The 24,945-nt window shown below is 46.1% G+C and overlaps 1 pseudogene; it reads left to right on the top strand.

The window, feature by feature from the left end:
- Positions 1 to 10,124: 10,124 nt before the first annotated feature.
- On the top strand, positions 10,125 to 17,095 carry LOC127677725 (ubiquitin-conjugating enzyme E2 Q2-like; annotated as a pseudogene).
- The last annotated feature ends 7,850 nt before the right edge of the window (positions 17,096 to 24,945 follow it).

The following is a 24,945-nucleotide window of genomic DNA, read 5'->3' as shown; positions in this document are numbered from 1 at the left end:
TTAAGTGAAATGTATTAAGTAGGCCAGTCAGTTGTGACTTTAGCTAATGTTTGTTTATTGGGCTATTGGGGGAGGGGAAGGGGATAATGAGTATTTACAAACATTTGTTCCATTTAGTGCCAATAAAACTTTTGCCAGTGTCAAACAATCTAACAAATAAGGGAATCCATTTTTCCTTCCCAGAGTTCCTGCCCTTGTGCGGCATCAACTGTTAGGTCTGTCCATCTTTTTAAATCCTGACTCAGCCAGGTATAACTTTATTTCTAAAACACATAAAAGACAAAAACACAAACAAAACAAGAATAAAACCCAACCAACTTTTTTTCTTTTTTCAACTTTTTGCCAAAGCTTGGCCATCCTGTTTTCAGACATCCTGGTCTGACTCTTATTCTAAGTCATTTTCCCACCTTCCCCTGTGTCACTACGAACACATGGTGTGTCTTTCTCTTCCTTTCCTCTGTCTTCCTTCTCTCAGAAGCTTCTGGGTTGATTTTTATTGAATCCATTCTCAAAGTCTTCTACCATTGAGACTGAGACATCCAGAGGAGGCCCCAGTTTCCCTGGTAACTTTCTTAGGGTTTCATTGCTGTGAAGGGACAGTGTGACCAAGGCAACTCTTATAAAAGGAAGCATTTAATCGGGGCTGGCTTATGGTTTTAGAGTTCAGTCTGCTATCATTACACTGGCAAACCTTGCTGTGTGCAGGCCGACATGGTCCTGGAAGAGCTGAGAGTTCTACACCCAGAATCACAGGCAGCAGGAAAGATTGTACCACACTGGGTATAGCTTGAGGATAGGAGACCTCAAAGCCCATCCCCACAGTGACACACTTCCAGTGAGACTACACCTCCTAATCGTGCCACTCCCTATGGGCCAAGGATTCAAACACACAAGTCTATGGTGGCCGTACCTATTCAGACCACCACATCAATCTAAGATCCTATGTCCAAAGAGCAAAATGAAGCCAAACCAGAACCCCTGTGTTGATATTGGTTACCTGTGCTCCCCAAATAAGGTGAACTGTGGGATTTGTGGATTCACACCTACAGTAGAGTTCCCTTTCCTCCACCCCCCATCAGTAAGAAATACAAAGTATTTGTTTTATTGTCACAGCCTTCAGAACAGAAGGCTCTACTTCTAGTCTCTACTTCTGGTTTTGTCTCCCTGCATCCAGTGTGTGGATTTAATGTGAATCTCTGTTTCGGGCAACTTCTGTCATACCTTCCTCACCATAAGAACTTTATCCCCCTGGAACCAGAAGTTAAATTTACTTTCTTCCTTAAATTGCTTTTGGTCACGAGATTTGTATTACACCATCAGAATAGTAACTGGTAGAAGAACCTGATTATTAAGGCGGTTAGAGCACAGCTCCTATGGTCACCTTTTATGATGTCCTGTCTATGAAATATCCATTAGGCCAAGAAGTAACTGAAGGGAGGAGGACTTCTTTTGGCTTGCAGATCTAGGGAATGAAGCCTGTACTGTGAAGAAGGTATAGATGCTGGAGGGCTCTTCCCATGGCCATGGGAACTTGAGGCAGCTTGATTACATCTTGGTCAAACAAGAAGCAGACTCCCAAGGCTAGAACGGGGAATGGGTACAGATGAGGGGCTGCCCCTGGCCCTTCCCATCCAAAGCAACTCCTCAAAGCAGAACCCCTAAGCAGCTGTGGACATAATTCAAACACACATGTCTGTGGAGGATGCTGTGCATGCGAATCATCACGGTCCCTAACCACAGCAATGGGAAAGATGGTGACTGGTACCTCATCATGCTATAGTTTGTACAGTGAGTGTTCCCCAGCTGCCCAGGTGTTGAAGGTTTGGGCCCCAGAGTGGTGTTTTTGGGAGGAGGTGGAGCCTTTAAGAGAAGGGACCTGGTAGGTGCAAGTCCTGGGAGCTATTCTTGAGGGGGGATTGTGTGGCTTTACATTAACACTACACAAGCTAGGGTCATCAGAGAGGAGGAGACCCTGATTGAGAAAATGCCTTCACAAGATCTGGTTATAAGCAAGCCTGTGGAGAATTTTCTCAAATAGTGATTAATGGGGAAGGCCCAGCCTATTATGGGTGGTGCCCTCCTAAGGGCTGGCGGTCCTGGGTTCTATAAGAAAGCATGGTGAGCAAGCCAGGGGAAGCAAGCCAGTAAGCAGCACCCCTCCATGGCCTCTGCATCAGCTCCTGCCTCTAGGTTCCTGCCCTGCTTGAGTTCCTGACCTCTCTGTTTTTGATTACAAAAAGAATTATCAGCAGGGTGGTGGTGGTGTAGGCCTTTAATCCCAGCACTCAGGTAGATTTCTGAGTTCGAGATCAGCCTGGCCTACAGTGTGAGTTCCAGGACAGCCAGGGCTACACAGAGAAACCCTGTCTCAAGAAAAAAAATCTGTTTATTTTATGTATATGAGTACACTGTACCTGTCTTTAGACACACCATAAGAGGGCATCAAGTCACATTATAGATCGTTGTGAGCCACCATGTGGTTGCTGGGAGTTGAACTCAGGACCTCTGGAAGAGCAGCCAGTGCTCTTAACTGCTGAGCCATCTCCCCAGCCCCTGAAACTCCTTTTGAAATCAGTCTTTTATGTATGAATGTTTGGCCCATGCCTGAGGAGGCTAGAAGAGGGTCCTGGAGTTCCTTGGGATGAAGATACAGATGGTTGGTAGCTGCTATGTGGGTGCTGGGATCCGGGCACTGCTTCTCCAGGAGAGCGGCCAGGGCTGCTCCTGCTGAACCCGCTCTCTAGCTCCCACCTCTGCCCTTTGAAAATTCTTTTATGGCTGCATGACTGAAGGGGACATCATGGTAGCTGCACATCCCACATTCTTTCTTGTTACTGTTATTGTTACATTGTTAACAATGATTCAGTGAGCACCGGTGTGTGCTCTGACAAACTGATTTCTTTTGGAGACAGTAGTGGGGTTGCTGGTCATATGGTCATTCTATTTTTATTTCATGCAAGTCCCCATGTTGCTTTCCATGATGGCTATGAACTTTCTTTTCCACAGTGTTTGAGAATTCCTTCAACTCTGTGTGTTTACCAGCACTTGCTGTAATCATTTCCACAACACTTGTCCTTACTGGGCTTATGCCAGGGACACAGCCCATATTTGCTAGAAATGCTGACCTTGCCCTGGGCAGATGTCTAATGGATAACTAAGAGCAAGATAAAACTTTGCAAGTCTGCCTTCGTTTTGTATTTACTTTTTCTGCTTTAAACTTCGGAACAAATTCCTGCCCAAATCTACATGCTAATCCTTTAGGTAGTGTTTGTCCTGTAATCCTTTGCTTCAAGGATCAACACACCCAGGGGTCTGAAAGATTTTTCTGGGACATTCTGAAAGCTCTGGTCCAAAATTCCTAGAAGGAGATCCCTAGAAGTCTACATTCCTGGCCCTGCACCTTCCTGGAACAGGTGGGTTTTTTTGCAGGCAGCTCATCCCATGTGGATAATGTCTACCTAAGCTGGAGCCATCTTCTTGAGGGAACTGAGCCCTGTCTACCTCCAGGAGGACACATCAGCTGAAGAGATAACAAACAAGGCGAAAGAAGATGGCCCCCCTCTTGCCAGCCACCTCCTCAGCACCCAAAGGAGGTCGTCTGGATGCGAGCAGCGGCTACTGTGCACACTGGCAAGGCTGAGCGTGCAAGCCTCCTGGGCCCTCACCCTTGTTCTCTTTGCCCTGAACAACCCGGGCCACTCCTGCTGCCCTGGAAATGACCCTTGGACCTGTTTCCTCCCATGCTGACACTGGCTTTCTTGTCTGTTTCTGAGGTCTGTCCTCACATAGCCTGTCCTGGCCTCAAACTCATTTGTCAAACTGGGGATGACTCTGAACTTCTGACACCCCTGCCTCCTCCTCCCCACCCTGACACTGCTGGGCTTAGGGGCATGCGCAGCCTGCCCTATTTATACAGCGCTGAGAGTGGAACCCCAGGCCTGTGCCTGCTATGCAAGCACTGTGCCAAGGGAACTACATCCCCAGCTGGGGAGCAGGAGTTAGGTCCCTGATAGGTAGATAGATTAGAAGAGGGGCTACAAATATATTAAAAAAAAAAGATGGGGGTTTTCCAGTTTCTTTTCATGCTCCTGACTCAAGACAAAGATCTAAACAAATGGTGGGCTTTTCTCCTACCTCTTGGGTGCCCCTGCCTCTTGGATTGGAGACTGGAGGAGTTGAAATGAAAGATTATTTTATCCCCAGGGGGAGGCTGGTGTGGGTTTTCGTGGCATGGAGGGTCAAATGCCTGCACATTACAGGGCTTGGCTCCTGTAGATGGAACTGGATGTCGGTGGAACCTTTAAGGGAAAGGTCTGTAGGCCACTGAGGCCATGCTCTAGAAGAGGATTGTGGGGACCAGTCACTTCTCCTCCTCTTACCCTTCCTGGCTCTCAGGAGGAGCAGCTTCCTCTGCCATGCATTTCCAGCATAATGTGCCTCAGTGAATGAAAATGAGGACATGCCTGCTCCAAGGTAGGGCTGAGGAGGAGGGGTTAGTGCAGATCTGAGGGAGAACAGTCCCCTTCCAGACTGAAGCAGCCATGAGGGAGAGAAGGGAAAGTGAGATGGGGAGAGAGGAGAGAGGAGAGAGGGCAGGTGGATCAAGGGAAGAGCCCAAGATCAAGAGAGAAATGGGAGGTTGATGGAATGAGAAGCCAGAGGAAGGGAAGGAAGCCCCTTTGCTGGAGGGATTTAGGGTCGGGGGGCGGGGGTGTGGGGGAGAAGTGCTGGGCAGAGCCACAGGGAGCTCACAGGAGTGAGCCTTGTCTAGGGTTAGTTTGGGGGACCTCCCTGACAGTTGGAGGCCCCGAAGGATAGGGCACTCAGGTCTGTTTGCAATCAGCAGTAATTATGCCTGGGATAAACCTCATTGGCCACCCTACTGCCACTGTGTGAAGCTGGATGCTCAATTCTGCGCTGGCCATGTAAAGCCATGATGCAAAAATAAACTTTCTTTTCTGACTTTTAATTTATTTTAAAAACGTTTATTTATGTGTATGTATGTGAGCCTGTATGAGTATATCTACCAAAAGAGGGCATCTGAGCAGTCATGGTGCACACCTTTGGTCCTAGCACTTGGGAGCCAGAGGCAGGCAGATTTCTGAGTTCTAGGCCAGCATGGTCTACAGAGTGAGTTCCAGGACAGCCAGGAGTACACAGAGAAACCCTGTCTTGAAAAAACCAAAGCCAACCAACCAACCAGACACACAAACAGGAGGGCATCAAGTCCCCTGAGACTGTAGTACAGGCAGCTGTGAGGGGTCTTGTCAGTGCTGGGAATTGAACTTGTGTCCTCTGCAAGAGCAGCCAGTGCTCTTAAGAACTGAGTTGTCTGTGCAACCTTCTTTTTTTCTTTCTTATTGCTAGTTTCTTTAGTGTACAGACAATAACTTTCTTTTGGGGGATTTTTTTTAATGGAGGGTCTTATGTATCCTAGGCTATCCCAAGAGTCACTAAGTAGCCACAGATGGCGAAATCTTGATCCTCAGAGGACATCTTTCAAGTCTTGGTATTAAAGGCATGTGATACCATCCCATATTTCATTATATTTTCATGCCTATATATACCTTGTTCATATTCTTATATATGTTTTTTAAAAAAATTTCTATCTAGATCCTATATGTGATAGACTAAACCTCTTTTATAAGTTATTTGCTTTGGGTATTTTGGTATAGACATGGAAAGCTGCCTGATACAGAAACCTTTTGGTAAATGCTTTAACACTAGGTTGTCAATAAGTTGTATAATAAATGACTCTTCACTAGACAGTCCAGGAATGCTGTGTTCGGCCATTGCATATGAAAGGAGAGGCTGTGTCGTGCTTGATACATACGTGAAGCTGTGTATGTAAATACTCACAGCTGGCACTGACACCGAAGACCTAGACCCTCTGTTGGCACTGCCTGTGTTTGGACTTTATAGAAGCAGGTTTGCTTTCCTTGTTAACCCTTTTCTCATCCGTATCTTCTAGTTCTCTAATGTTCTACATTTTGAGGTCATGCTCTGTTCTCAGATGATTTTCTTGCCTGTTGGCCTAGCGATTTCAAAGCCCAAAGGCAACTATGTGCATGGAATGTGAACGTTGGACATCTTCCGTGTTCTAGCTGGTACTCATGGCGAGCACGGAAGCAAGCGTTGCTGAAGGGATAGACTCAGGGAAAGACTTGTGTATCTGCCAGCCGTGGTGTTAGGCATGAGTTTTCTGTCTTGAGAAAGATCACACTTCCTTCCACAACTTGTGGTAATTTGTGGGGAGAATGGAAGGGAATGCTGGGCTGTGCTTAGGACCCCATAGGCTCAAGTAGACTCTAGGAACGAGTTTGTGACCATTGGTCACTTCATTTTGCTTCAGTGTCCTGGCTAGTTTTATGTCTGCTTCATACAAGCCAGGGTCCTTAGAGAACATGCCTCCATAGGGGCAGGCTGTAGACATACCTGGAAGGCATTTTCTTAGTCAGTCATTGCAATGCATCAGTTTCTGCCTCCAGGTTCCTGCCCTGCTTTGAGTTCCTGTTCTGACTTCCTTTGATGATGAACAGTGTTGTGGAAGTGTGAGCCAAATGAACCCTTTCCTCCCCAACTCTTTGGTCACAGTGTTTTACAGCAATAGCAGTTTTGTTTTGTTTTTGTTTTTTGTTTTGTTTTGGTTTTTTTTTTTTTTTATTTTGTTTTTTGGAGACAGGTTTTCTCTGTATAGCCCTGGCTGTCCTGGAACTCACTCTGTAGACCAGGCTGGCCTCGAACTCAGAAATCCGCCTGCCTTTGCCTCTCAGAGTGCTGGGATTACGGGCGTGCACCACCACTGCCTGGCAATAGTAGTGTTAATTAGGACAAATTGATACCAGGATAGGGGTTTTTTCTGTGACAGAACTGACCATGTTGTGGGTCATGGATGAACTTTGGCTAGAGAAGCTGTTGAGTGTTAAGAGCTCAATGAGGTGTTCTGTAGAAGCTTTCAAGGTAAGAATACTGAGAACCGTGCAGAAGATGGAGGCTGGGCTTGTAACACTTCAGAGACTCTACCAGGGCACTCACAGGAAGAATCTGTGGTATTTGTTAAGCTGGGACTGAAGAATCAGCTGTGTGTTTTTTTTTTGTTTGTTTGTTTGTTTGTTTGTTTGGTTTTCTGAGACAGGGTTTCTCTGTGTAGCCCTGGCTGTCCTGGAATTCACTCTGTAGACCAGGATTCCTGGAACTCAGAAATCTGCCTGCCTTTGCCTCCAAAGTACTGGGATTAAAGGCATGCGCCACCTCTGCCCAGATCAGCTGAGATTAATAAGAGACCAGAACCACTAAAGTAAAATGTTTGTTTTGCTGAGACAGTGGGTGTTGGTCAGCTAGGGCTGCAGAATCAGCTATGGTTAAGAAGTGGCTGGCACCATTGGGGTGAAATCTCCTTATCCTGGCACACAGAAGCTGGGATTGTGAAGTGTCCAAGTTTGTGCTGCCTTGTGATAGCAGCTGAATTTGGTTTAAGTCACCCAGGTGGCCCTGGTTTTGAAGGCAGGAAGGGTCATGGAGAACAGCTGAGGTTTGCCCTTGGGAGAGGCCATAAAGGGAAGCGCAGCCAGAGAAGCAAGAGAAGCCCCAGGATCCAGGAGGTTACACAGAAGTCGAGGCTTGGTGCTGTGAGGCTATTGGTGATAGTGCAGCAGAAGATTCCAGCATTTTGGAGATTCCAGCCCCATGCATGGGGTGAATGCCTAGAACAGTAGTAGCTGCCCCAGGAAGACAAGCTGTGTGTGTTGCAGAGAGCAGAGCCAGAGAAGGGTCCCAAGCCCCTCAGAGGAGCTGAGATTGTGAGTGACTCTCAGATACTAGACACTGAGTTATTTATACTATTGAAGTTTTGATTTTGCTTTGTTCATATTGTGATGGTGCCCTGCTTTTTTCTCTCTTGAAGCACTTAATTTAGTTTTGATTTTACAAGAGCCCAGAGTTGAGAGACTTTAATCTTAGATCATTTTTTTAATCTTACAGAGAATTTGGATTTTAAAAGAGACTGGATATATATATTTTTAAGAGACAACCTTTAAAGTGGTGAATTTGTAAGGCTGTTGGACTTTCCAAGTTTTTAAAATGTTAGTCTTAAGAGTTTTTATTGCTATGAAGAGACACTATGTCCACAGTAAGCCATGAAGGAAAACTTTGAATTGGGGCTGGTGCACAGATTCAGAGGTTTATCCCATTATCGTCATGTTGGGAAACATAGTGGTGCCCAGGCAGACACAGTGCTGAGATTGAGCCGAGAGTTCTACACAGGGGTCTGTAGGCAGCAGGAATGAGAGTGATTTCGGGCCTGGCTTGAACATATGAAATCTGAAAGCCCACCTCCAGAGTGACACACTTCCCAAACAAGGCCACACCCACTGCAACAAAACCATACCTCTGAATACTGCCACTCCCTAAGAGCCTATGGGAGCCTTTTTCATCCAAACCACCAGGGTTTTATATTGTGATGCCTTTATGAATGTGTTCATCTTGGGAATGAACAAGAAGGAAAAGGTTGTGGCTTAACAGTGATGTGTTTGTGTATCAACCTGACAAGAGGTCAGCTGTCCCGGTTAGTTATGTCAGCTGGAAACAATCTACAGTCATCAGAGAGGAGGAAGCCTCAATGGAGACCATGCCTCCATAGGCTCAGGCTGAGTGCAGGCCTGTAAAGCAGTTTCTCAGTTAGTGATTGAAGTGGGCGGGCTCAGCCGTTGAGGGCGGGGCCATGGCCTGGGCTGGTGCTCCTGGGTTCTATAAGAAAGCAGGCTGAGCAAGCCATGGGGAGCAAGCCAGTGAGCAGTGACAGTGCTGTCAGTGTCAGCTCCTGTCTCCAGGTTCCTGCCCTGTGTGAGGGCCTGACTCCCCTGCTTTTGATGATGAACTGTCGTGTGGAGCTGTGAGTGACAGGAACCCTTTCCTTCCTGAGCGAGCAGCTTTGGGCCATGGTCTTCCATCACAGCAGTTGTTCTCCAGAGCCTTCGTGTAATGTGTAACCATTATATTATCTATTATGTTTTACCAATGCCGATGGGAGAGGTGTGTACTGACATAAAAACCTGCTAGCTCAGTGAGGTAACTTACTTTCTTTCTTTCTTTCTTTCTTTCTTTCTTTCTTTCTTTGTTTCTTTCTTTGTTTCTTTCTTTCTTTTCTTTCTTTCTTTTTTTGTTTTTTGTTTTTTAGATTTGGGTTTTTTGAGACAGGGTTTCTCCGTATAGCCCTGGCTGTCCTGGAACTCATTCTGTAGACCAGGCTGGCTTCGAACTCAGAAATCTGCCTGCCTCTGCCCCCCAGAGTGCTGGGATTACAGGGGTGTGCCACCACTGCCCTGCAATAGTAGTGTTAATTAGGACAAATTGATACCAGGATAGGGGGTTTTGCTGTGACAGATCTGACCACATTGTGGGTCATGGATGAACTTTGGCTACAGAAGCTGTTGAGTGTTAAGAGCTCAATGAGGTGTTCTGTAGGAAGGTTTCAAGGTAAGAATACTGAGAGGCATGCAGAAGATGGAGGCCTGGCTTGTAACACTTCAAAGACTCTACCAGGGCAGTAGCAGGAAGAATCTGTGGTATTTGGTCAGCTGGGACTGAAAAATCAGCTGTGGGTTTTTTTGTTTGTTTGTTTGTTTTTGTTTTGTTTTGTTTGGGTTTTTGGAGACAGGGTTTCTCTGTGTAGCCCTGGCTGTCCTGGAATTCACTCCGTAGACCAGGCTTCCTTGAACTCAGAAATCTGCCTGCCTTTGCCTCCAAAGTGCTGGGATTAAAGGCATGCACCACCACTGCCCAGCTCAGCTGAGATTAATAAGAGACCAGAACCTCTAAAGTAAAATGTTTGTTTTGCTGAGACAGTGGGTGTTGGTCAGCTAGGGCTGAAGAATCAGCTATGGTTAAGAAGTGGCTGGTACCATTGGGGTGAAATCTCCTTATCCTGGCACACAGAAGTTGGGATCAGGAAGTGTCCAAGTTTGTGCTGCCTTGTGATAGCAGCTGAATTTGGTTTAAGTCACCCAGGTGGCCCTGGTTTTGAAGGCAGGAAGGGTCATGGAGAACAGCTGAGGTTTGCCCTTGGGAGAGGCCATAAAGGGAAGCGCAGCAAGAGAAGCCCCAGGATACAGGAGGATACACAGAAGTCGAGGCTTGGTGCTGTGAGGCTATTGGTGATAGTGCAGCAGAAGATTCCAGCATTTTGGAGATTCCAGCCCCATGGGGTGGGCATGGAGTGACTGCCCAGAACAGCAGTAGCTGCCCCAGGAAGACAAGCTGTGTGTGTTGCAGAGAGCAGAGGCAGAGAAGGGTCCCAAGCCCCTCAGAGGAGCTGAGATTGTGAGTGACTCTCAGATACTAGACACTGAGTTATTTATACTATTAAAGTTTTGATTTTGCTTTGTTCATATTGTGATGGTGCCCTGCTTTTTTCTCTCTTGAAGCACTTAATTTAGTTTTGATTTTACAAGAGCCCAGAGTTGAGAGACTTTAATCTTAGATCATTTTTTTAATCTTACAGATTATTTGGATTTTAAAAGAGACTGGATATATATATTTTTAAGAGATAACCTTTAAAGTGGTGAATTTGTAAGGCTGTTGGACATTCCAAGTTTTTAAAATGTTAGTCTTAAAAGAGTTTTTATTGCTATGAAGAGACACTATGTCCACAGTAAGCCATGAAGGAAAACTTTGAATTGGGGCTGGTGCACAGATTCAGAGGTTTATCCCATTATCGTCATGTTGGGAAACATAGTGGTGCCCAGGCAGAAACAGTGTTGAGATTGAGTGGAGAGTTCTACACAGGGGTCTGTAGGCAGCAGGAATGAGAGTGATTTCGGGCCTGGCTTGAACATATGAAATCTGAAAGCCCACCTCCAGTGACACACTTCCCAAACAAGGCCACACCCACTGCAACAAAACCATACCTCTGAATACTGCCACTCCCTAAGAGCCTATGGGAGCCTTTTTCATTCAAACCACCAGGGTTTTATATTGTGATGCCTTTATGAATGTGTTCATCTTGGGAATGAACAAGAAGGAAAAGGTTGTGGCTTAACAGTGATGTGTTTGTGTATCAACCTGACAAGAGGTCAGCTGTCCCGGTTAGTTATGTCAGCTGGAAACAATCTACAGTCATCAGAGAGGAGGAAGCCTCAATGGAGACCATGCCTCCATAGGCTCAGGCTGAGTGCAGGCCTGTAAAGCAGTTTCTCAGTTAGTGATTGAAGTGGGCGGGCTCAGCCGTTGAGGGCGGGGCCATGGCCTGGGCTGGTGCTCCTGGGTTCTATAAGAAAGCAGGCTGAGCAAGCCATGGGGAGCAAGCCAGTGAGCAGTGACAGTGCTGTCAGTGTCAGCTCCTGTCTCCAGGTTCCTGCCCTGTGTGAGTTCCTGACTCCCCTGCTTTTGATGATGAACTGTCGTGTGGAGCTGTGAGTGACAGGAACCCTTTCCTTCCTGAGCGAGCAGCTTTGGGCCATGGTCTTCCATCACAGCAGTTGTTCTCCAGAGCCTTCGTGTAATGTGTAACCATTATATTATCTATTATGTTTTACCAATGCCGATGGGAGAGGTGTGTACTGACATAAAAACCTGCTAGCTCAGTGAGGTAACTTTCTTTCTTTTTTTGTTTTTTGTGGTTTTTTAGATTTGGGTTTTTCGAGAGAGGGTTTCTCTTTATAGCCCTGGCTGTCCTGGAACTCATTCTGTAGCCCAGGTTGGCCTAGAACTCAGAAATCCACCTGCCTCTGCCTCCCAGATCACTGGGATTACAGTCATTAGCCACCAACCCTCGCGGTAACTTTCTTTTTTTAAAAAAGATTTACTTATTTATTTTTATGGAAATGAGTACACTGTAGCTGTCTTCAGAAATACCAGAAGAGGGCATCAGATCCCATCACAGATGGCTGTGAGCCAGCATGTAGTTGCTGGGAATTGAACTCAGCACCTCTGGAAGAGCAGTTAGTACCCCTAACCCATGAGCCATTTCTCCAGTCCAATTTTATTTTCTTACCTATGTACAAAGTCTTTACAAGCCAGATCTTACAACAAAGCTGCCAACTCTTTAGAAATCTTTCTACCTGTGACAATCTTTTTTTTCTAAGTTATTTATTCTATAAAATTTATAGTATAATTAAAAATTTTTATGCCAGTATCTTATGCTATTTAGGTTTTTTGCAAAGTTTTAAAAATTTTTATTTACATTTCAAATAATATCCCATTTCCCTGTTCTCCCTCTGAAACCCCGTATCTCTTCCCCCTTTGCCCTGCTTCTAAGTGGGTGCCTCCTCCACCCACCTACCCACTCCCACCTCACTGCCCTAGCATTCTCCTACATGGGGTCATCGAGCCTTCACAGGACCAGGGGCCTCCCCTCCCTTTGATGCCTGACAAGGCCCCTTCAGCTCCTTCAGTTCTTCCCCTGACTCCTCCATTGGGGTCCCTGTGCTCTGTCTGATGGTTGGCTGTGAGTATCTCTGTTGGTCAGGATCTGGCAGAGCCTCTCAGGAGACAGCTGTGTCAGCATCCTGTCAGCAAGCACTTCTTGGCATGTGCAATATTGTCTGGGTTTGGTGTCTCTATGTGGGATGGATCCCCAGGTGGGGCAGTCTCTGGATGGCCTTTCTTTCCCTTCAGTCTCTGCTCCCCTCTCTGTCCCTGTATTTCCCTTAGACAGGAACAATTCTGGGTTAAAATATTGGAGCTGAGTGTGTGGCCCCATCCCTCAACTGGGGGCGGGGGCTATGCCTAACCTCTGGATATGGTCTCTACAGGTTCTTATTCCCTTTGTGGGATATTTCAACTAATGTCACCCCTGGATTCCTCGGTGCCTCTTGTTTCCTGGTGTCTGGGACTTTCTGGTGTTCTCCCCCAGTTTCCATGCCCCACTGCTACACACTTCTGTTCATTTTCCTGACCCTCTGTGTATTTCTGCCATCTCCTCCCATATCTGATTCTTCCCCTCTTTTTCCCCTCCCCCTCTTCTCTTTCTCCCAAATCCCTTCCCCCCTCTACCTCCCTTAATTATTCTGTTTCCCCTTCTAAGTAAGACTGAAACATCCACTTGAGGAAGGTTTTCCTTCCTCTTGAGCTTCATGTGGTTCATGAGTTTTATCTTGGGTATTCCATGCTCTTTGTCTTCTAATATTCACTTATCAGTGAGTGCATACCATGTGTGGTCTTTTGTGACTGAGTTACCTCACTCAGGATGATATTTTTTTTTCGCTGTTTTTAAAGGATGATATTTTCTAATTCTATCCATTTGCCAAAGAATTTGATGAATTCATTGTTTTTAATAGCTGAGTAGAACTCCATTGTGAAAATGACCACATTTTCTGTATCTACTCCGTTTTGGAGGGACACCTGGGTACTTTCCAGCTTCTGGCTATTATAAATAAGGCTGCTATGAACATAGTAGAGCATGCGTCCTTATTATATGTTGGAGCATCTTTTGGTTACATGCCCAGGAGTGGTATAGCTGAGTCCACAGGTAATATTATGTTCAATTTTCTGAGGAACCACCAGACTGATTTCTAGAGTGGTTTTACCAGCTTGCAATCCCACCAGCAATGGGATTAAGGATGTTGAACATTTCCTTAGTTCGGCCTGCCGTTAGTGATTGTTGCTTCCTGTTATTTTGTTGTTAGAGGTGGAATTATATTTGTGTGGTTATCTTTTTTTGTGGTTTGTTGAAAGAAGATTACTTTCTTGCTTTTTCTAGGGTGTATTTTCCCTCCTTGTGTTGGAGTTTTCCATATATTATCCTAGTAGGGCTGGGTTTGTGGAAAGATACTGTGTAAATTTGGTTTTCCCATGGAATTGCTTGTTTTCTCTGTCCATGGTAATTGATAGTTTTGCTGGGTATAGTAGCCTGGGCTGGCATTTGTGTTCTTTAGGGTCTGTATGACATCTGCCCAGGATCTTCTAGCTTTTATAGTCTCTGGTAAGAAGTCTGGTATAATTCTGATAGGTCTGCCTTTATGTTACTTGACTTTTTTCCATTACTGCTTTTTTTTTTTTTTTTAAAGATTTACTTCTTATATCTAAGTACACTGTATCTGTCTTCAGACACCCCAGAAGAGGGTGTCAGATCTCATTATGGATGGTTGTGAGCCAGCATGTGATTGCTGGGATTTGAACTCAGGACCTTTGGAAGAGCAGTCAGTCCTGATAACTACTGAGCCATCTCTCCAGCCCCTTACTGCTTTTAATATTCTTCCTTTGTTTAGTGCATTTGCTATTTGGCTATTATGTGCAGGAGAAATTTCTTTTCTGTTCCAATCTATTTGGAGTTCTGTAGGCTTCTTGTATGTTTATGGGCATCTCTTTCTTTAGGTTAGAGAAATTTTCTTCTGTAATTTTGAAGATTTTTTTTTTCTTTTTGGTTTTTCGAGACAGGGTTTCTCATGTATAGCCCTGGCTGTCCTGGAACTCACTCTGTAGACCAGGCTGGCCTGGAACTCAGAAATCTGCCTGCCTCTGCCTCCCAAGTGCTGGGGTTAAAGGCATGTGCCACAACCGCCTGGCTAATTTTGAAGATTTTACTGGCTCTCTTCTATACCTATTATCCTTAGATTTGGTCTTCTCATTGTGTCCTGGATTTCCTGGATGTTTTGGCTTAGGATGTTTTTTTTTCATTTTTCATTTTCTTTGACTGTTATGTCAATGTTTTATATGGTGTCCTCTGTACTTGTGATTCACTCTTCTATCTCTTATAGTCTGTTGGTGATGCTTGCGTCTATGACTCCTGATCTTTCCTAGGTTTTCTATCTCCAGGGTTACCACCCTTTATGATTTCTTTATTGTTTCTATTTCCACTTTCAGATCCTGTATGGTTTTGTTCAATTCCTTTACCTGTTTGGTTGTGTTTTCCTGTAATTCTTTGAAAGATTTTGTGTTTCCTTTTTAAGGGATTCTACCTGTTTACCTGTATTTACTTTTTCTTTTCTTTTCTTTTCTTTTCTTTTCTTTTTTTCTTTCTTCTTCTGCTTCTTCTTTTCTCCTTCCTCCTCCCACTCCTCCTCCTTCTACCCCCCCCTCCCAGAGACAGGGTTTCTCTGTATAGCCCTGGATGTCGTGGACCTCACTCTGTAGACCAGGCTGGCCTTGAACTCAGAAATACACCTGCCTCTGCCTCCCAAGTGCTGGGATAAAAGGTGTGCCCCACCACCACCAGGCTCGCTTTGCTTTTTCAAAAGCCCATTTCAGCCAGTCTCTCCCATCCTCTTCCTCTTCCTCTTCCTCCTCTTCCTCTTCCTCTTCCTCCTCCTCCTCCTCCTTCTCTTCCTCCTCCTCCTTCTCTTCCTCCTCCTCCTCTTCCTCCTGCCCCTCCTTTTCCTCCTCCTCGCCTCACTGGCTTCCATGCTGCTGTGTTCCCCGCCATGAAAACAATATTATGACCTCTGACACTGTAACTCAGCCCCAATTAAGGGCTTTATTTTAAATTTTATTTTTCAAATAAGAAAATGAAATCTCAGCCTGTGTGGAGACACCACAACCAGTTGGGCTGGCCTCTGGCTTAGCCTGGCTAAGCAACAACCTCTCGGGAAGACGGATTCTCCATGTTAAAGGGGTGGCGAGAATATTTATCCCTTTCTAAGACAGTATGTTTCTGAGCAGGTGTCTTGCGGGACAGCTTCACTTCCATGCTCATGGAGAAGGACCGGATGGAGAGGGACCAGATGGAGAGGGACCGGATGGAGAGGGACCGGAGAGGAAGGTTGTGGATAGGGCATATGGCTGAGCTGGATTTCCTAGCGTCCCTCTTCCACAAGGACCATGAGCAGCTGCGCATTGTGAGCTGGGACATGGATGAACTGCAGTGTCAGTTTCTGTTGCCACCAGGGCCAGCGGGCACCCCATCCTCGCCACCACAGCTCACCCTGTACTGTACCATCCCTGGGTCCTACCCATTTTCATCTGCGATATGGTTTGTGGCCTCTGACAATCCAGATCTCACATCTATCCTGAAAAGACTGCATTCAGAGCCCCAAAGTTCGCTTTGTCAGCAGATCAGATGGCTGATCCGTGAACTCTGCAACTTATATAACGTGCGTGAGCACCTGGATGTGGACATACTGGACCAGCCGCTCCCCGACCCTCTGGCACCACCATCATAGAGGTGCCTTCAAAAGAGGAAGGTGCAGCCAAGTGGCTGTAAGACCTGGATCATTATGAGCTGAAAGTAGAAGAGAGAAGTAGTGAGAAAAAGTCAGATGATGACGGGCTTGAGGAAGAGCATTTGGCAATGTTAAGGAATATCAAGACTAACCTATGGAAAGCTCATTCGAGTGGTACCACATCTGGATCACAGCTGGCCTCAAATAGACTTATGAAAGAACTCAGAGATCTACAGATCGCAGTGTTACAAATCTGGGACTTATTCCGTGGAACTGATAAACAACAGTTTATATGATTGGCACGTTAAACTGAAGAAGGTTGACCCTGATAGTCCCTTGTACAGAGACCTTCAGCTCTTGAAAGAAAAGGAAGGCATAGACTTTATTTTGCTTAACTTTTCTTTCAAAGATAAGTTTCCGTTTGCTCCTCCATTCATGTTGAATTGCCTGTTCTCTCTGGAGGGCATGTTTTGTTGGGAGGGGCGTTGTGTATGGAACTGCTCACAGAAATGGGCTGGAGCAGCGCCTACTCAGTAGAATCGATCATCATGCAGATCAGTGCCACCTTAGTGAAAGGCAAGGCCAGGGTGTACTTCCAGGCAGATAAGAATCAATATTGTCTAAGAACAGACCAACAGGTCTCTCAAAGGGTGATGGTGGTGCATAAGAAGACAGGCTGATTCACTCCTCCAGAGGAAGATGGCTAAAGAGCAGACTGCCGAGTATTAGAAACTACGTAGCTTTAAAGACACAAGCTTAGCATATGTTTGTAACTGGTAGTGAGAAAGATACTAGCTAATTGGTGTTTTAGTGGATAATCTGTCAACTGACTGCCAGTAGAAGTTCCAACCTTTTCATTGTGCTTACTGTGGGGGTCTTGGGCTGAACTGTGACCCTTTACTGTTGTTTTTCCTGATATATAATCATAATGTCCATTTGTCGTCATCCTTGTTCCTTGATTAAGTGAAATGTGTTAAGCAGGCCAGTCAGTTGTGACTTTAGCTAATGTTTGTTTATTGGGCTATTGGGGGAGGGGAAGGGGGATAATGAGTATTTACAAATATTTGTTCCATTTAGTGCCAATAAATGTTTGCCATTGTCCAAAAGAATACGTTTTTCCTTCCCAGAATTCCTGCCCGCTTGTGTGGTTGCTATGGCACCAACAGTTAGGTCTGTCCATCTTTTTAAATCCTGACTCAGACAGGTATAACTTTTTTTCTAAAAAACAACAAAAAACAAAAACAAAACAAAACAAAAAATACCAACCAACTTTTTTTCTTTTTTCAACTTCTTGCCAAAACTTGGCCATCCTGTTTTCAGACATCCTGGTCATGCTCTTTTTCTAAGTCATTTTCCCACCTTCCCCTGTGTCACTACGAACACATGGTGTGTCTGTCTCTTCCTTTCCTCTGTCTTCCTTCTCTTAGAAGCTTCTGGGTTGATTTTTATCAAATCCATTCTCAAAGTCTTCTACCAGTGAGACCGAGACATTCAGAGGAGGCCCCAGTTTCCCTGGTAACTGTCTTAGGGTTTCATTGCTGTGAAGGGACAGTGTGACCAAGGCAACTCTTATAAAGGGAAGCATTTAATTGGGGCTGGCTTACAGTTTGAGAGTTCAGTCTGCTATCATTACACTGGCAAACCTGGCAGTGTGCAGGCAGATATGGTCCTGGAGGAGCAAAGAGTTCTACACCCAGAATCACAGGCAGCAGGAGAGATTGTACCACACTGGGTGTAGCTTGAAGATAGGAGACCTCAAAGCCCATCCCCACAGTGACACACTTCCAGTGAGACCACACCTCCTAATCGTGCCACTCCCTATGGGCCAAGGATTCAAACACATGAGTCTATGGTGGCCGTACCTATTCGGACTACCACATCGATCTAAGACCCAATGTCCAAAGAGCAAAATGAAGCCAAACCAGAACATTTGTATGGATATTGGTTACCTGTGCTCCCCACATAAGGTGTACTGCGGGATTTGTGGATTCACACCTACAATAGAGTTCCCTTTCCACACCCCCCAACCAGTAAGAAATACAAAATATTTGTTTTATTGGCACAGCCTTCAGAAGAGAAGGTTCTACTTCTCTCTACTTCCTGTTTTGTCTCCCTGCTTCCTGTGTGTGGATATAATGTGAATCTCTGCTTCGGGCAACTTCTGTCATGCCTTCCTCATCGTAAGGACTTTATCCCCCTGGAACCAGAAGCTCAAATTACTCTTTCTTCCTGAAATTGCTTTTGGTCATGAGATTTGTATTACACCATCAGAATAGTAACTGGTAGAAGAAATTGATTATTAAGGCAGTTAGAGCACAGCCCCTATGGTCACCTTTTATGATGTCCTGTCTATGAAGTATCCATTAGGCCAAGAAGTAACTGAAGGGAGGAGGACTTCTTTTGGCTTGCAGATCTAGGGGATGAAGCCCGTACTGTGAAGAAGGTATAGATGCTGGAGGGCTCTTCCCATGGCCATGGGAACTTGAGGCAGCTTGATTACATCTTGGTCAAACAAGAAGCAGACTCCCAAGGCTAGAACGGGGAATGGGTACAGATGAGGGGCTGCCCCTGGCCCCTGCCATCCTAGCAACTCCTCAAAGCAGAACCCCTAAGCAGCCATGGACCAGTCATTCAAACACACATGTCTGTGGAGGATGGTGTGCATGCGAATCATCACGGTCACTAACCACAGCAATGGGAAAGATGGTGACTGGTACCTCATTGTGCTATAGTTTGTACAGTGAGTGTTCCCTAGCTGCCCAGGTGTTGAAGGTTTGGGCGCCAGAGTGGTGCTTTTGGGAGGAGGTGGAGCCTTTAAGAGAGGGGACATGGTAGGTGCAAGTCCCGGGAGCTATTCTTGAGGAGGGATTGTGTGGCTTTACATTAACACTACACAAGCTAGGGTCATGAGAGAGGAGGAGACCCTGATTGAGAAAACGCCTTCACAAGATCTGGTTATAAGCAAGCCTGTGGAGAATTTTCTCAAATAGTGATTAATGGGGAAGGCCCAGCCTATTATGGGTGGGGTCATCCTAAGGGCTGGCGGTCCTGGGTTCTATAAGAAAGCAGGGATTCTGAGCAAGCCAGGGGAAGGAAGCCAGTAAGCAGCACCCCTCCATGGCCTCTGCATCAGCTCCTGCCTCTAGGTTCCTGCCCTGACCTCTCTGTTTTTGATTACAAAAAAAAAAAAATTATCGACTGGGGGTGGGGTGGGGGTGGGGTGGTGGTGCACGTCTTTAATCCCAGCACTTGGGAGGCAGAGGCAGGTGGATTTCTGAGTTAGGGGCCAGCCTAGTCTACAGTGTGAGTTCCAGGACAGTCAGGGCTACACAGAGAAACCCTGTCTCAAAATATATATGTTTATTTTATGTATATGAGTACACTGTAGCTGTCTTTAGACACACCATAAGAGGGCATCAAATCACATTATAGATGGTTGTGAGCCACCATGTGGTTGCAGGGAGTTGAACTCAGGACCACTGGAAGAGCAGCCAGTGCTCTTAACTGCTGAGCCATCTCCCCAGCCCCTGAAACTCCTTTTGAAATCAGTCTTTTATGTATGAATGTTTGGCCCATGCCTGAGGAGGCCAGAAGAGGGTCCTGGAGTTCCTTGGGATGAAGATACAGATGGTTGGTAGCTGCTATGTGGGTGCTGGGAACCGGGCACTGCTTCTCGAGGAGAGCGGCCAGGGCTGCTCCTGCTGAGCCAGCTCTCCAGCTCCCACCTCTGCCCTTTGAAAATTCTTTTATGGCTGCATGACTGAAGGGGACATCATGGTAGCTGCACATCCCACATTCTTTCTTGTTACTGTTATTGTTACATTGTTAACAATGATTCAGTGAGCTCGGTTGTGTGCTCTGACAAACTGATTTCTTTTGGAGATAGTAGTGGGGTTGCTGGTCATATGGTCATTCTATTTTTATTTCCTGCGAGTCCCCATGTTGCTTTCCATGATGGCTATGAACTTTCTTTTCCACAGTGTTTGAGAATTCCTTCAACTCTGTGCCCTTGCCAGCACTTGCTGTAATCATTTCCACAACACTTGTCCTTACTGGGGTTATGTCAAGGACACGGCCCATATTTGCTAGAAATGCTGACCTTGCCCTGGGCAGATGTCTAATGGGTAACTAAGAGCAAGAAAAAAACTTTGCATGTCTGCCTTCCTTTTGTATTTCCTTTTTCTGCTTTAAACTTTGGAACAAATTCCTGCCCAACTCTACATGTTAATCCAGGTAGTGTTTGTCCTGTAATCCTTTGCTTCAAGCATCTACACACCAAGGGGTCTGAAAGATTTTTCTGGAACATTCTGAAAGCTCTTGTCCAGAATTCCTAGAAGGACATCCCTAGAAGTCTACATTCCTGGCCCTGCACCTTCCTGGAACAGGTGGTTTTTTTTTGCAGGCAGCTCATCCCATGTGGATAATGTCTACCTAAGCTGGAGCCATCTTCTTGAGGGAACTGAGCCGTGTCTCCCTCTGGGACAACACATCAGATGGAAAGATAAATAAGGCGAAAGAAGATGGCCCCCCTCGTGCAAGCCACCTCCTCAGCACCCAAAGGAGGTTGCCTGGATGCGAGCAGCGGCTACTGCGCACACTGGCAAGGCTGAGCGTGCAAGCCTCCTGGGCCCTCACCCTTGTTCTCTTTGTCCTGAACAACCCGGGCCACTCCTGCTGCCCGGGAAATGACCCTTGGACCTGTTTCTTCCCATGGTGACACTGGCTTTCTTGTCTGTTTCTGAGGTCTGTCCTCACATAGCCTGTCCTGGCCTCAAACTCATTTGTCAAACTGAGGATGACTCTGAACTTCTGACACCCCTGCCTCCTCCGCACCCCGAAACTGCTGGGCTCAGGGGCATGCGCAGCCTGCCCTATTTATACAGCGCTGAGAGTGGAACCCCAGGCCTGTGCCTGCTATGCAAGCACTGTGCCAAGGGAATTACATCCCCAGCTGGGGAGCAGGAGTTAGAACCCTGATAGGTAGATAGATTAGAAGAGGGGCTACAAATATATTTTTAAAAAAAGATGGGGGTTTTCCAGTTTCTTCTCATGCTCCTGACTCAAGACAAAGATCTAAACAAATGGTGGGCTTTTCTCCTACCTCTCGGGTGCCCCTGCCTCTTGGATTGGAGACTGGAGGAGTTGAAATGAAAGATTATTTTATCCCCAGGGGGAGGCTGGTGTGGGTTTTCGTGGCATGGAGGGTCAAATGCCTGCACATTACAGGGCTTGGCTCCTGTAGATGGAACTGGATGTCGGTGGAACCTTTAAGGGAAAGGTCTGTAGGCCACTGAGGCCATGCTCTAGAAGAGGATTGTGGGGACCAGTCACTTCTCCTCCTCTTACCCTTCCTGGCTCTCAGGAGGAGCAGCTTCCTCTGCCATGCATTTCCAGCATAATGTGCCTCAGTGAATGAAAATGAGGACATGCCTGCTCCAAGGTAGGGCTGAGGAGGAGGGGTTAGTGCAGATCTGAGGGAGAACAGTCCCCTTCCAGACTGAAGCAGCCATGAGGGAGAGAAGGGAAAGTGAGATGGGGAGAGAGGAGAGAGGAGAGAGGGCAGGTGGATCAAGGGAAGAGCCCAAGATCAAGAGAGAAATGGGAGGTTGATGGAATGAGAAGCCAGAGGAAGGGAAGGAAGCCCCTTTGCTGGAGGGATTTAGGGTCGGGGGCGGGGGGTGTGGGGGAGGAGTGCTGGGCAGAGCCACAGGGAGCTCACAGGAGTGAGCCTTGTCTAGGGTTAGTTTGGGGGACCTCCCTGACAGTTGGAGGCCCCAAAGGATAGGGCACTCAGGTCTGTTTGCAATCATCAGTAATCATGCCCGGGATAAACCTCATTGGCCACCCTACTACCACTGTGTGAAGCTGGATGCTCAATTCTGCGCTGGCCATGTAAAGCCATGATTCAAAAACAAACTTCCTATTCTGACTTTTAATTTATTTTAAAAACGTTTATTTATGTGTATGTATGTGAGCCTGTATGAGTATATCTACCAAAAGAGGGCATCTGAGCAGTCATGGTGCACACCTTTGGTCCTAGCACTTGGGAGCCAGAGGCAGGCAGATTTCTGAGTTCTAGGCCAGCCTGGTCTACAGAGTGAGTTCCAGGACAGCCAGGAGTACACAGAGAAACCCTGTCTTGAAAAAACCAAAGCCAACCAACCAACCAGACACACAAACAGGAGGACATCAAATCCCCTGAGACTGTAGTACAGGCAGCTGTGAGGGGTCTTGTCAGTGCTGGGAATTGAACTTGGGTCTTCTGCAAGAGCAGCCAGTGCTCTTAAGAACTGAGTTGTCTCTGCAACCTTCTTTTTTTCTTTCTTATTGTTAGTTTCTTTAATGTACAGACAATAACTTTCTTTTGGGGGATTTTTTTTTAATGGAGGGTCTTATGTGTCCTAGGCTATCCCAAGAGTCACTAAGTAGCCACAGATGGCGAAATCTTGATCCTCAGAGGACATCTTTCAAGTCTTGGTATTAAAGGCATGTGATACCATCCCATATTTCATTATATTTTCATGCCTATATATACCTTGTTCATATTCTTATATATGTTTTTTAAAAAAATTTCTATCTAGATCCTATATGTGATAGACTAAACCTCTTTTATAAGTTGTTGGCTTTGGGTATTTTGGTATAGACATGGAAAGCTGCCTGATACAGAAACCTTTTGGTAAATGCTTTAACACTAGGTTGTCAATAAGTTGTATAATAAATGACTCTTCACTAGACAGTCCAGGAATGCTGTGTTCGGCCATTGCATATGAAAGGAGAGGCTGTGTCGTGCTTGATACATACGTGAAGCTGTGTATGTAAATACTCACAGCTGGCACTGACACCGAAGACCTAGACCCTCTGTTGGCACTGCCTGTGTTTGGACTTTATAGAAGCAGGTTTGCTTTCCTTGTTAACCCTTTTCTCATCCATATCTTCTAGTTCTCTAATGTTCTACATTTTGAGGTCATGCTCTGTTCTCAGATGATTTTCTTGCCTGTTGGCCTAGCGATTTCAAAGCCCAAAGGCAACTATGTGCATGGAATGTGAACGTTGGACATCTTCCGTGTTCTAGCTGGTACTCATGGAGAGCCCGCAAGCAAGCGTTGCTGAAGGGATAGACTCAGGGAAAGACTTGTGTATCTGCCAGCCGTGGCGTTAGGCATGAGTTTTCTGCCTTGAGAAAGATCACACTCCCTTTCACAACTTGTGGTATTTTGTGGGGAGAATGGAAGGGAATGCTGGGCTGTGCTTAGGACCCCATAGGCTCAAGTAGACTCTAGGAACGAGTTTGTGACCATCGGTCACTTCATTTTGCTTCAGTGTCCTGGCTAGTTTTATGTCTGCTTCATACAAGCCAGAGTCCTTAGAGAACATGTCTTCATAGGGGCAGGCTGTAGACATACCCGGAAGGCATTTTCTTAGTCAGTCATTGCAATGCATCAGTTTCTGCCTCCAGGTTCCTGCCCTGCTTTGAGTTCCTGTTCTGACTTCCTTTGATGATGAACAATGTTGTGGAAGTGTGAGCCGAATGAACCCTTTCCTCCCAAACTCTTTGGTCACAGTGTTTTATAGCAATAGTAGGTTTTTTGTTTTTTGTTTTTTTGTTTGTTTTGTTTTGTTTTTGATTTTGTTTTTGGAGACAGGGTTTCTCTGTATAGCCCTGGCTGTCCTGGAACTCACTCTGTAGACCAGGCTGGCCTCGAACTCAGAAATCTGCCTGCCTCTGCCTCCCAGAGTGCTGGGATTATGGGCGTGCACCACCACTGCCCAGCAATAGTAGTGTTAATTAGGACAAATTGATACCAGGATAGGGGGTTTTGCTGTGACAGAACTGACCACATTGTGGGTCATGGATGAACTTTGGCTAGAGATGCTGTTGAGTGTTAAGAGCTCAATGAGCTGTTCTGTAGAAGCTTTCAAGGTAAGAATACTGAGAGGTGTGTAGAAGATGGAGGCTGGGCTTGTAACACTTCAGAGACTCTACCAGGGCACTCACAGGAAGAATCTGTGGTATTTGTTCAGCTGGGACTGAAGAATCGGCTGTAGTTTTTTTTTTTTTTTTGTTTGTTTGTTTGTTTTTTTGGTTTTCTGAGACAGGGTTTCTCTGAGTAGCCCTGGCTGTCATGGAACTCACTCTCTAGACCAGGCTTGCCTTGAACTCAGGAATCTGCCTGCCTTTGCCTCCAAAGTGCTGGGATTAAAGGCGTGTACCACCACTGCCCAGCTCACCTGAGATATTAATAAGAGACCAGAACCACTAAAGTAAAATGTTTGTTTTGCTGAGACAGTGGGTGTTGGTCAGCTAGGGCTGCAGAATCAGCTATGGTTAAGAAGTGGCTGGCACCACTGGGGTGAAATCTCCTTATCCTGGCACACAGAAGCTGGGATCGGGAAGTGTCCAAGTTTGTGCTGCCTTGTGATAGCAGCTGAATTTGGTTTAAGTCACCCAGGTGGCACTTGTTTTGAAGGCAGGAAGGGTCATGGAGAACGGCTGAGGTTTGCCCCTGGGAGAGGCCATAAAGGCAGGCGCAGCCAGAGAAGCAAGAGAAGCCCCAGGATCCAGGAGGTTACACAGAGAAGTCGAGGCTTGGTGCTGTGAGGCTATTGGTGATAGTGCAGCAGAAGATTCCAGGATTTTGGAGATTCCAGCCCCATGCATGGGGTGACTGCCCAGAACAGCAGTAGCTTCCCCAGGAAGACAAGCTGTGTGTGGTGCAGAGAGCAGAGCCAGAGAAGGGTCCCAAGCCCCTCAGAGGAGCTGAGATTGTGAGTGACTCTCAGATACTAGACACTGAGTTATTTATACTATTGAAGTTTTGATTTTGCTTTGTTCATATTGTGATGGTGCCCT

Source organism: Apodemus sylvaticus, chromosome 2 (genome assembly GCF_947179515.1).
Source record: "Apodemus sylvaticus chromosome 2, mApoSyl1.1, whole genome shotgun sequence".
NCBI classification, from domain to species: Eukaryota; Metazoa; Chordata; class Mammalia; order Rodentia; family Muridae; genus Apodemus; species Apodemus sylvaticus.
This window is presented reverse-complemented; position numbering and strand designations above follow the sequence as displayed.